Below are 10,436 nucleotides of genomic sequence, written 5' to 3' on the forward strand. Positions count from 1 at the left end.
ATCCAGGATCCAAGTAAGATCAGTAGAACTTGTGGTTGCAATTCTTTTACCATGTCGTAGCTCAGTCGATTAAGGCAGCGTCTGGGATCCTCTCGGACGTAGGTTTGAACCCTCGTCACGGCCCTTGTGGATTTGTTCATTTGATGCATCAGCTATTGTGATTTCTGTGTGTAATCTCTGTAGGAGCTTATGATATATTAATAGCAGTGCTTATAAGCAACACATCCATCCTCCATCGTGCATATATTGATGTAATGGATAATTGGATAGTAGAATTTGGTATTATTGAATTTGGATAAACCGGCAAAGGTTTTGTAAAATCAAATCAAATGTTTATTCAGGTAAAGTACATACATACAAGGGGAGATATAAACATGTTGTGGGATTTATAGATAGAGCTTGTACATACAATGTCTAAAGCCACTATTACGCAAAGCGTTTCGGGCAAGGTTGGCCCGAACCTTTGTATTTGTTTCTCATAAAACTTAACTTACCATCCAAGGTCTAATACATGCTAACTGAGGCCAAATACAGTAAATATACATGTTATACTAGGCCTAGGAATATATATGTTTGGTTTTAGCTGTATTTTTTCTGGACTATAAGGTGAATAGTACCAAATTCTACTATGTAATTGTCCATTACGTCAATATTTAATTTATATGTACGATGCTCTACATAGTTACAAAATGTACAGGAGGATGGATTGAATTCATTAGAGATAAAAAAAAGCTCTTTTGTTTTTTTATGGTAGGAGAAAATTTGACTGTAGCAGAGCGTAGTTTCGATCTACGGACCTCTAGTTGGATTATGGGTCCAGCACGCTTCCACTGCGCCACTCTGCTCCACAATACATAGTTATATGACTCTCAATATTAATAATTAGTATAATGGTATTAGCAAATTACAAAATGGTATAAGTTTTATGATTTAATAAATATTGTCAATATACTTTGTTATTAATTTTAGCTCTTTGAAGGGAAGGGAAGGGAATTATCAGGGGGAAAGCGCCAAGCCATTACAACTATATAGCACTGGGAAGGGGTCAGGATAAGGATTTGGGATGGGACGGGGGGAAGGAATGGTGCCCAACGTCTTGGATGGTCGGGATTGAACGCCGACCTGCAAGAAGCGAGACCGTCGCTCTACCCTCCGACCCAAGTTGTTGGACACTTTGAGTTTATTTCAGTGGGTTATGAAAACAAACATTTAAAAATTCAAATGTTTCCGCCCGGGATCGAACCGGGGACCTTGCGCGTGTGAGGCGCACGTGATAACCACTACACTACGGAAACCTGAAGTATAGTGACCTGTTATTATATGGACCAAATCCGGTTAATTGTTTTTCTTCAGCGATATAATATGATCAAAACACATTGCTTGAGTAATTATGTAAATTATAAAAGATTTAATAACGAAAATAGAGAGAATATCCTGTTTTATATGTGTACGGCGTGTGTGACGTCACGATAACATGAGAGTCTAACGTACGATCATGTTACGTTGTTGGGTAGATTAGATACACAGTGTTTAGTGAGTTTCATATTTATTTAGTAGTCTTGATTACAGAAGTAGGTTGGTAGCATTGTCGTAGACGTTCAGACGGAGCTTAGAGCAGAGCAGAGAGCTGAGGCCGGAGTCGCGGAGCTCTATGTGGGAGAGCGTGACGGCTCGATTGGGAATTGCGAGTGTCTGAACTCGAGGAGCGAGAGCGTTGTTGCTCGATGCGGTCGTAGTCTGCTATCTGCTTTGTGTCGAAGCTGTAGCGTCTTGGGTCGATTAGAACTGCCTACACCGAGTACTACATTCTTGATTGGAGATTGTACTGTTTTGCTATTCTCAAATCGCTGGCTTTTATACGGTGACTACACCTCACAGTAAGTAGGAGGGTGGAAAAACCGTTACCTGTAAATTTGGATAGGATTATAGCTTGTGTAATTAGTTATGCCATTAAGATGATGAGATAATGGAGCGAGTATAAGTTTACTCGCTCAGGACTTCCCCTGCCAGGGAAAGAAAGAAAAGCAATACAACAAAAAATATGAGGCTACTGTTCCCTGGGTCGCTGTTGAACATGTAGTCTGGTACCAAAAGATGCAGGCAGTGTGTGGACAAGCTCGGTGTAGCAGGAGAGAAGAATGTGCATGATTGTTGCGTCCTTGGGTCGCTGGTGGAGCATTTAGATCCAGGGCGGATGCGTTCGGGCACCAGGACAATAAGAGGTAATGTAGGCACGTAGTTAGGACAACGAGGGAATCTGACGAAAAAGCAGCTTTCGTGGGAGTCCCTGTAGAACAAGCAGTGCCCTGGCAGCGACGGAGAATCGGCAGGATAGACTCTAGATCCCACATGACGTAGTTGCTGATTAAACTGTCAGATGAGTAAGTAACGCTCGCGGTGCAGCAAGCTGTAGTTGATGAAACTGCAGAGATGATCGCCGTGAAAATCATCGCTGTAGTAAGTTTGTTGGGAGCGTTCCATGACAGGTGGCAGCGGTCCACATCATGCAGCAGTAGCAGTAGAGAGAACCTGTAGCGAGTAAACTTATACTCGCTACAAGAGATTTCGTTTAGTTTAGTTCACTTATTATGCACCCCATACCCATCTTGTGGGTGGTAGTGGAAGGGGTTACAGAGGCACATAATTGGCTCAGGGACTGAACCCCACAATTCACTTAGTTAAGCACGTTTCAATCTTGATAAGCTAGTTACAAAATTCAGTATAAGTCGTCACATCATAAATGGGTTAGCGATTAACCACAAGTACGGTTTCTAAATTAAGCAACTGACATATGTGGAGAGCTAGTGTCACAACTGATATGTTTGTCCTGCACACCGCCCCCCCTCCAGTGGGCAGCGGTGGATAGCATACAATCACTTAGGTACTACCTACAGTTAGCAAACTGGGGATATTTGGCCAAAATTTCTGGTAGCAGATCATTTTGAATTAAATATTTACACATCTCTAGAACATTTGTTATAGGAAGCAGGAGGAAGTGTTATTAGGGCTTCAGAGAGTGGGAGGAAGCAGTAGGAAGTATTTTTAAGGCTTCAGGGAACAGGAGCGAGCGGGAAAAAGCAGGAGAAAGTGATTTTAGGGCTTCAAGAAGCAGGAGGAAGTGTTTTTAAGGCTTCAGAGAGCGGGATGAAACAGGAGGAAGTATTTTTAGGGATTCGGAGAGCGGAAGGAATTGTTGTTAGGGCTTCAGAGAGCGGGAGCGAGTGGCAGGAAGCAGGAAAAATAATTTGTAAGGTTTCAGAGAGCGGGAGGAAGCAGGAAGAAATGATTTTAGGGCTTCAGAGAGCAGGAGCTAGTGGTAGGAAGCAGTAGAAAGTATTTGTAAGGTATGAGCTTCATGAGGAAACAGGAGGTGGTGGTATTAGGGCTTCAGAGAGCAGGAGGGAATATTTTTAAGGCTTCAGAGAGCGGGAGGAAGTGGGAGGTAGCAGAAGGAAATATTAATAGGGTTTCAGAGAGTGGGAGCGAGCAGGAGGAAGTATTTTTATGGGTTCAGAGAGTGGTAGGAAGTGTTAGTAGAGCTTCAGAGAGCGGGAGGAAGCAGGAGGAAGTGATATTAGGGCTTTCGATGGCGGGAGGGAGCGGTAAGAAGCAGGAGGAAATATTTGTAAGGTTTTAGAGAGCGTAGCCTCCGTAACACAGTTGGTTAGTGTACAAATGTTTCTCGCTGTAGGGCTCTCCACATGTCAGTTGCTTAATTTAGAAACTGTACTTGTGGGCGGTCTCGAGCCCATTGTTGATGTGATGATGTGCATTGAATTTTGTAACTCTCTCAGCAAGATTAACTTGCTCAGCTAAATTAATTGTGGGGTTCAGTCCCTGAGCCCATTATGTGCCTCTGTAACTCTTCCCACTACCGCCCACAGGACGGGTATGGGGTGCATATTAAATTAACTATATTATAATCTAGGGTTATCCCATGGAATTGTCTAACTAGCGAAGTCGTTAAATACCAAGATATAACACCTCAGTTCAAAATCCAAATAGAAACAATCCTCGTGAACCATGGGGGAAAGAGGGATCTTTGACAAGCCGATGGCTTCCACTATCCGTCGAGAACACCAGAGACAGGTAAATTCAGGTACAAATCTCCCACATTCGTTATTGTGCCTTTATTTTGTAACATATAGCTAGCTCAACCTGTAATTTGTAATTACTTATATTGAAGGGGGTAGCAAGACACTTCTATGTACCTACATTTGTAATGAAGAAACATTATTAATACATTAAAACAATTTCGTAGCAGAGCGTAGTTTCGATCTACGGACCTCTGGGTTATGGGCCCAGCACGCTTCCACTGCGCCACTCTGCTGCTCATATTATTTGGATGATACATTTTATACATCTTTTATAATATTATAATTGGTAATATTTTCTTCATAAATAAAAGTATCAGTGTTTCTGCGCAGTAACGCACCAGTACGCACTGATCTTGCGCATGGGATGCGCACATCATGGCTACTGTGCACAGCCAGCTGCGTATGACATACATCATAGCATGGGTATGTGATCACTGCTGCACACGATGGGTATGGGTTCACTACCACTCATGAACAGGACATGTATTGGAGGCACTAACGCTCACAGGATAGGTATACTTGGGGTCTACAGGATAAGTATGGGATCCACTCAGCCCTGGAGGCTGATCTGTCGTGTTTGTTGAGGTCTATAGCAACTCTTCTTGCATGTAAACATTCCAAGCATAAGAATTATATTTAGTGTCTGGACCGTGATTCATCAGTCAGTTACGCAAGTACTTACGAACATGTTATCTCAGTCTTTGGCGACTTTACACATATTAAACAGTTGATGAGCTCCAAAGGACTGGGAGGCTGTTTATAATAATAATAATAATAATAATAATAATAATAATAATAATAATTTTTATTTAGGCAAAGGTACATACATAAAGAGATTTTACAAAGTTTGTTGGCTTTATAGATAGAGCTAGTACATACAATGCCTAAAGCCACTATTACGCAAAGCGTTTCGGGCAGGAAAAAACACTGACTAAAGCTTAAAACTAATGGGTAAAAAGAAAAAATGCGTTGAGTACAAATAAAAATAGAGGTAAAAGAGGGGGGGAACATTGTTGAAAAAACAGCACAAATACAATTATAAATTATTACAGAAAATTACATTAAAACAGCGTTGATTTGTAAAACAAAAAAAAAAACAAAAAACATACATGGGTTGACAATAGAAGGGTAAGGTAGGTTACATGGAATTTATTAGGTATAGCTTCGTTTTTAACTTAAACTGGTTGAGAGAGGTACTGTCTTTAACATGGTTGGGAAGGTCATTCCACATCCTGGGCCCCTTGATTTGTAGAGCATTTCTGGTTTGATTAAGTCGTACTCTAGGAATATCAAAACTGTATTTATTTCTGGTGTGGTGCTCATGGGTTCTGTTACAACCTTCTATGAAGCTTTTGAGATCAGGATTGGCATTACAATTTAGCGTTTTGTATATGTATAATACACATGAGTGAATGTGCAGTGACTTAATGTCTAACATATTCAGAGATTTGAGTAGGGGTACCGAGTGATGTCTGGGGCCAGAGTTGGATATTGTCCTAATAGCAGCTTTGTGTTGAGTAATTAGAGGACGTAAGTGATTTTGGGTAGTAGAGCCCCAAGCACAAATACCATAGTTGAGATATGGATAGATAAGGGAGTAATAGAGAGTCACCAGGGCAGGGCGTGGTACATAATATCTGATCTTAGAAAGAATGCCCACAGTTTTTGAAACTTTTTTTGATATGTTTAGAATGTGTCCCTGGAAATTCAGCTTGTGGTCAATGAGAATGCCAAGGAATTTGCCATCTAATTTGTTACAAATTTGGGTATTGTTTATTTTGAGATTTATTTGATAGGAAGATTTATTGCCAAACAGAATATAGAAAGTTTTGTCAATGTTAAGGGTGAGTTTGTTGGCAGTTAGCCACAGATGGACTTTATTTAGCTCAGTATTTACTGTGGCATTTAGAGCAAGGGGATCAGGACTGGAGTAAATGAAGGTTGTGTCGTCAGCAAATAGGATTGGTTTGAGGTGTTGGGAGGCATTTGGAAGGTCATTAATGTAGATGAGAAAGAGGAGAGGGCCAAGTATGCTGCCCTGGGGAACACCAATGTTGATGGGTAGGGTGGGCGAAATTGTATTATTCACAGAAACACATTGGAGCCTGTCAGTAAGGTAGGATTTGAGGTATTGTAGGGAGTGTCCTCTGACACCATAATGATGTAATTTAAGAAGAAGGTTTTGGTGGTTGACAGTATCGAAAGCTTTACGCAGGTCCACAAATAACCCAACAGGGAACTCATTTTTATCAAGAGCTGTATGAATCGAGTTAAGCATACTAATAAGTGCATCGTTAGTGCTTTTTTTGGGCCTGAAGCCATATTGGCAAGGGCTAAGTATATTGAGTTTGGCTAGATATGAGTAAAGCTGCTTATAGATTAGTTTTTCAAAAATTTTTGACAAGTTTGGCAGGATTGATATAGGTCTGTAGTTGTTAACATCTGTGAGATCACCACATTTGTGGACAGGCGTTACTCTCGCTTTTTTTAGAATATCTGGAAAGGTTTGGAGTTCAAGTGACTTGTTGAAGAGCAAAGCAATAGCAGGGGCTAAAGATCTGGAGGCTTTTTTGTAGATTAAAGTTGGTATCTCCTCAAGGGCACCAGACTTGGTTTTAAGGGAAAGGATTATCTCATTGACGTCAATGGAATTAATAGGCTTTAGGTACAGAGACTGGGGATAGTTCCCTGTAAGATAGTCCTTAATGTCAGTACTGGAAGATGGAATATCATTAGCAAGGGATGAACCAATGGAAGAGAAGAACCTATTGAACTCAATAGCAGAATCAGAGGCTGAAAGCTGACCATCGTTATTAGACAGGAGAGTCGGTTTGCTATTTAAAGACTTTTTTGATCCCAATATTTGTGAAATTGTTCTCCATGTTTGTTTAATGTTGCTCTTTATTTGGGTAAATTTATCTTCGTAGTATTTAGTTTTGGCTCGTCTAATTATCTTACATAGCAATAATGAGTAATTCTTTGAGAATTCTTTGGAGACAATCCCTAACCTATACTTTTTCTCAAGGTCATGTTTTTTATTAATAGATTTAAGTATTCCCTTTGTAAGCCAAGGATTGTTAAGCCTTTTGGTTGTGACTTGTTTTGTAAGCATAGGACAGTGGGTATTATAAAGGCTAAGAGTTATTTGAAGAAAAGATTGAACTGCTAGGTTGATGTCCTCTATGTTACCTAACTCGGACTCCCAGTTGACATTATCAGTAGCAGTTATAAAATTGTCTATAGCAGTTTCATTGTGTAGTCTAAAACGTATCTCTCTTGACTCAAGAGGTGGTTTGCTAATGTTAGTTAAGAGAAATGTGGGGTAATGGTCTGTAGTGCTATCGGTGATTATACCTGAAGTAAGCGGAGAGGTTATATTTGTCCAGATGTGATCAAGAGTCGTGGCAGTGCTATCAGTGATTCTAGTAGGTCTAGTGATTAAGGGTATGAGGAAGCAGGAATTCAAACAGTTGAGGAAGCTAACAGCAGTAGGGTGTTCTGGCTCGCAGAGGTCAATATTAAAGTCCCCTGCAATAATTAGGTGGTTTTTGTTCAGTCTGTTATCAAGTATTAGATTTCTAAGGTTTGAGTTGAATTCGGACACATCAGTGTTAGGAATTCTATAAACTGCACCCACAGACAGGATAGACTCGGCACCCTTGACTCTGAAGCTGGCGAAGATATACTCCCCATAGCAGTCTCTAGTTCTAATTTCTTTTAAGCATGTTAGTTCTTGGTGGTAGTAAAGAGCAGTGCCACCACCACTTACGAAGACAGGTATAACTATATATTATTTTCAAAATTGTTGTGTTATGCCGCCAATACTCGGTATGTAGCTGTTCAACCCGTCCTCCTAATAGAACGGCGCCTTTTGACGAATACTCTTAACAAGACCAACAATTGTCGTACTAGAAAATGGTAGCGGCTCGTGAAACTGCAGCCCATCCTCTTGTGTTGGTAGTACTTATAGTAACGATGAGGACCAAAGTTAATATATCGACGTATAACGCAATTACAAAGTAGAAATCTGAACTATTGAATTTAGACAAACCGGAAAAAGATTTTATATTTATGTTGCAAAGACAACCTTAACTAACTGAACCTTCCTAGGCCTAATACACGCAATCTGAGGCCTAATATCATACATATGTGTGCTATACTAGACGTAGGAATATATGTTTTTTTAGCTTTATTTTTCCAGACTATAAAGTAATTAGTACTATATACTTCACTTCCGACTATAAAGAGTCTATAATTAAGACTATAATTAAGACTTCAGACTATAAAGTGATCAGTAAGTACTATTATGTAATGACTTAGTACGTCAACGTTTGTACTATGGAGCATATACAACAACTACTGTGTAAACAGGAGGATGGGTCGCGACGTTGACATACTGTGCCGTTCTCTGTTGTGTTAGGATAACGTCACTTATGCGCGAGAGTTTGTTGACGTTGGGAGACTTGAGGAGGACGGGCTGGATCACGGGGCCAAGTGTGACATCGCTGTCAAGTGAGTTATGTCGGTCTTGTCTGAGGTCAACCCCTAGAGTTGGCCTAAATAATCGCCCCCGGGTGGGCTCGAACCACCAACCTTTCGGTTAACAGCCGAACGCGCTAACCAATTGTGCCACGGAGGCTCGAGGAACGTATTAAACAAATTTGTAATAAGGAGGAACTACTTAGATATCGAAGTGTGATAATTATCTGAGATCTTTTCCTGATGATGATAATTCCTATAGTGTCCTAATGCCTAAAGTAACCTTGTGTCTAGCGGTCACGACGGAGACGGGAAGCCGGCAGCTTGTCAGTGGTTCCCCCATTTTTCCTAAGTTTCCTCCTTTATTTCCCCAATTTTCCTCCTTTCCCCCCACAAAAAAGAGTAACAACAACAAAAAAGACTCTGGGGTTGGAGTCCCTGTGCCTTCTTGTACCAACTTCGAGGTTAACTCCGGAGCTGGAGCCCCCTGGGGGCAGTTCCTTGTTGCCTTCAACCTCGTCCTGACAGTTCCTGCGACGGCGCTGGAACCTGTCTTATTGGCGTTTGCCTTTCCAATTGAGACGTTCTGTGCTGTGGAGAGGGGGACCTGCTGCATGGGTGACAGCTTCTCCCCCGTATCAACCTACCCGGGCTTTGCGCCCTGGTGTAACGGGGGGTGGGGGGAAATAGCTCTTTCTAGTCTATTATTCCACCCCCCAGTTAACTAACGAGGCCGGGGGAAACAGCTCTCTCTAGTCCGTTATCCCGTCCCCAGTTAGCTAACTATTCTAGAGCACCTCCAGAGTTCCTAAGGCAACCTCTCTCGTTCAACACCTTGTAACCTAGGTATTTGACTACCTAGGTGCTAAGACTACAAGGCGCCGTCACTTGATCAGTTACCCGAAACTCTAGAGAGAACTCTAGAATACAGAATCATTGCCACAAACGTATAAGAGAAAACGAAAGGAAAGAAATGAATAGTGAAGTAATTAGTGAGGGTTTGGGGTGAGAGGCAGAGAGGTGGGAGGGGCAAGGAGGGTCATTAGTTGAAAGTGAGAGTTCAGAGAGGGGTGGAGGGAGAGGTGTAGATAGGTAGATGTAGAAGAGTAGATAGTAGAAGTAGAAGAGTAGATAGTAGAAGACGAAATGCTGCCACCATCCATTCATGATCATTACATACAAGACAAGGAATGGAACTTGCCTGTATCACAAAATTCTCAAAGGATGTTATCATGAGTTCATTATTAGTATGTTCCCTCTGTACCATGTATCAACTCCAAACATGTACTCATTAAATCATGAAACCAATAATCACAGAGGCTTTCTCAAATCCTCAACTCAAAGCTCTAGGGAACAAAGTTAAACACAATTTAAATAATAAATTCATAATTATATTTCACATGAAGTATCATAATTTAAAATTCAATTAAAATGTTCCAGTTTAATATGCAAAGTGAGTCATCATCCAAGAATTCGAGAACCCTACAACTTGACTGCCCCTGATCATCACACAACACTTGTAAAACACGACAAGTCACCTTACTGTTCACTCACCAAGTGTCTCTGCCTATAGCTGGATAGAGGGGGGGGGAGTCTGTAGTTGACAGAGACTCCCGCCCTGCCGGCCGACAGCCTCCCTGATAGGGCTGTCTTCTCTCTGCTCTCCTGGCTCGTCTGCTGCTCTGTCTGTTAATGCTTCATGCTGGATAGCTCTCCGAGTTTATATTGGGGAACCTAGTAGCTAACTCCGCCCACAAGTAGATAGCCTCCGGCACTACCAAGCCACTCCTTAAACGTCGGCATGTTTGAAGGCTACCCGGCTCCAATTATACGCTTAGCGGAAGCAAGGTGAAATTATCA

At 41.4% G+C, this 10,436-nt stretch overlaps 3 non-coding genes across 3 annotated transcripts; all 3 read right to left on the bottom strand.

Moving 5' to 3' along the window:
- Positions 1 to 1,222: 1,222 nt before the first annotated feature.
- TRNAV-CAC (transfer RNA valine (anticodon CAC)) lies at positions 1,223 to 1,295 on the bottom strand. The gene has a single exon. It is a non-coding gene; the product is annotated as a tRNA-Val (tRNA).
- A 2,963-nt stretch (positions 1,296 to 4,258) lies between these two features.
- TRNAM-CAU (transfer RNA methionine (anticodon CAU)) lies at positions 4,259 to 4,330 on the bottom strand. The gene has a single exon. It is a non-coding gene; the product is annotated as a tRNA-Met (tRNA).
- Positions 4,331 to 8,662: 4,332 nt separating this feature from the next.
- TRNAN-GUU (transfer RNA asparagine (anticodon GUU)) lies at positions 8,663 to 8,736 on the bottom strand. The gene has a single exon. It is a non-coding gene; the product is annotated as a tRNA-Asn (tRNA).
- Between the last annotated feature and the right edge of the window lie 1,700 nt (positions 8,737 to 10,436).

Source organism: Procambarus clarkii, unplaced genomic scaffold (genome assembly GCF_040958095.1).
Source record: "Procambarus clarkii isolate CNS0578487 unplaced genomic scaffold, FALCON_Pclarkii_2.0 HiC_scaffold_1241, whole genome shotgun sequence".
Lineage (NCBI taxonomy): Eukaryota > Metazoa > Arthropoda > Malacostraca > Decapoda > Cambaridae > Procambarus > Procambarus clarkii.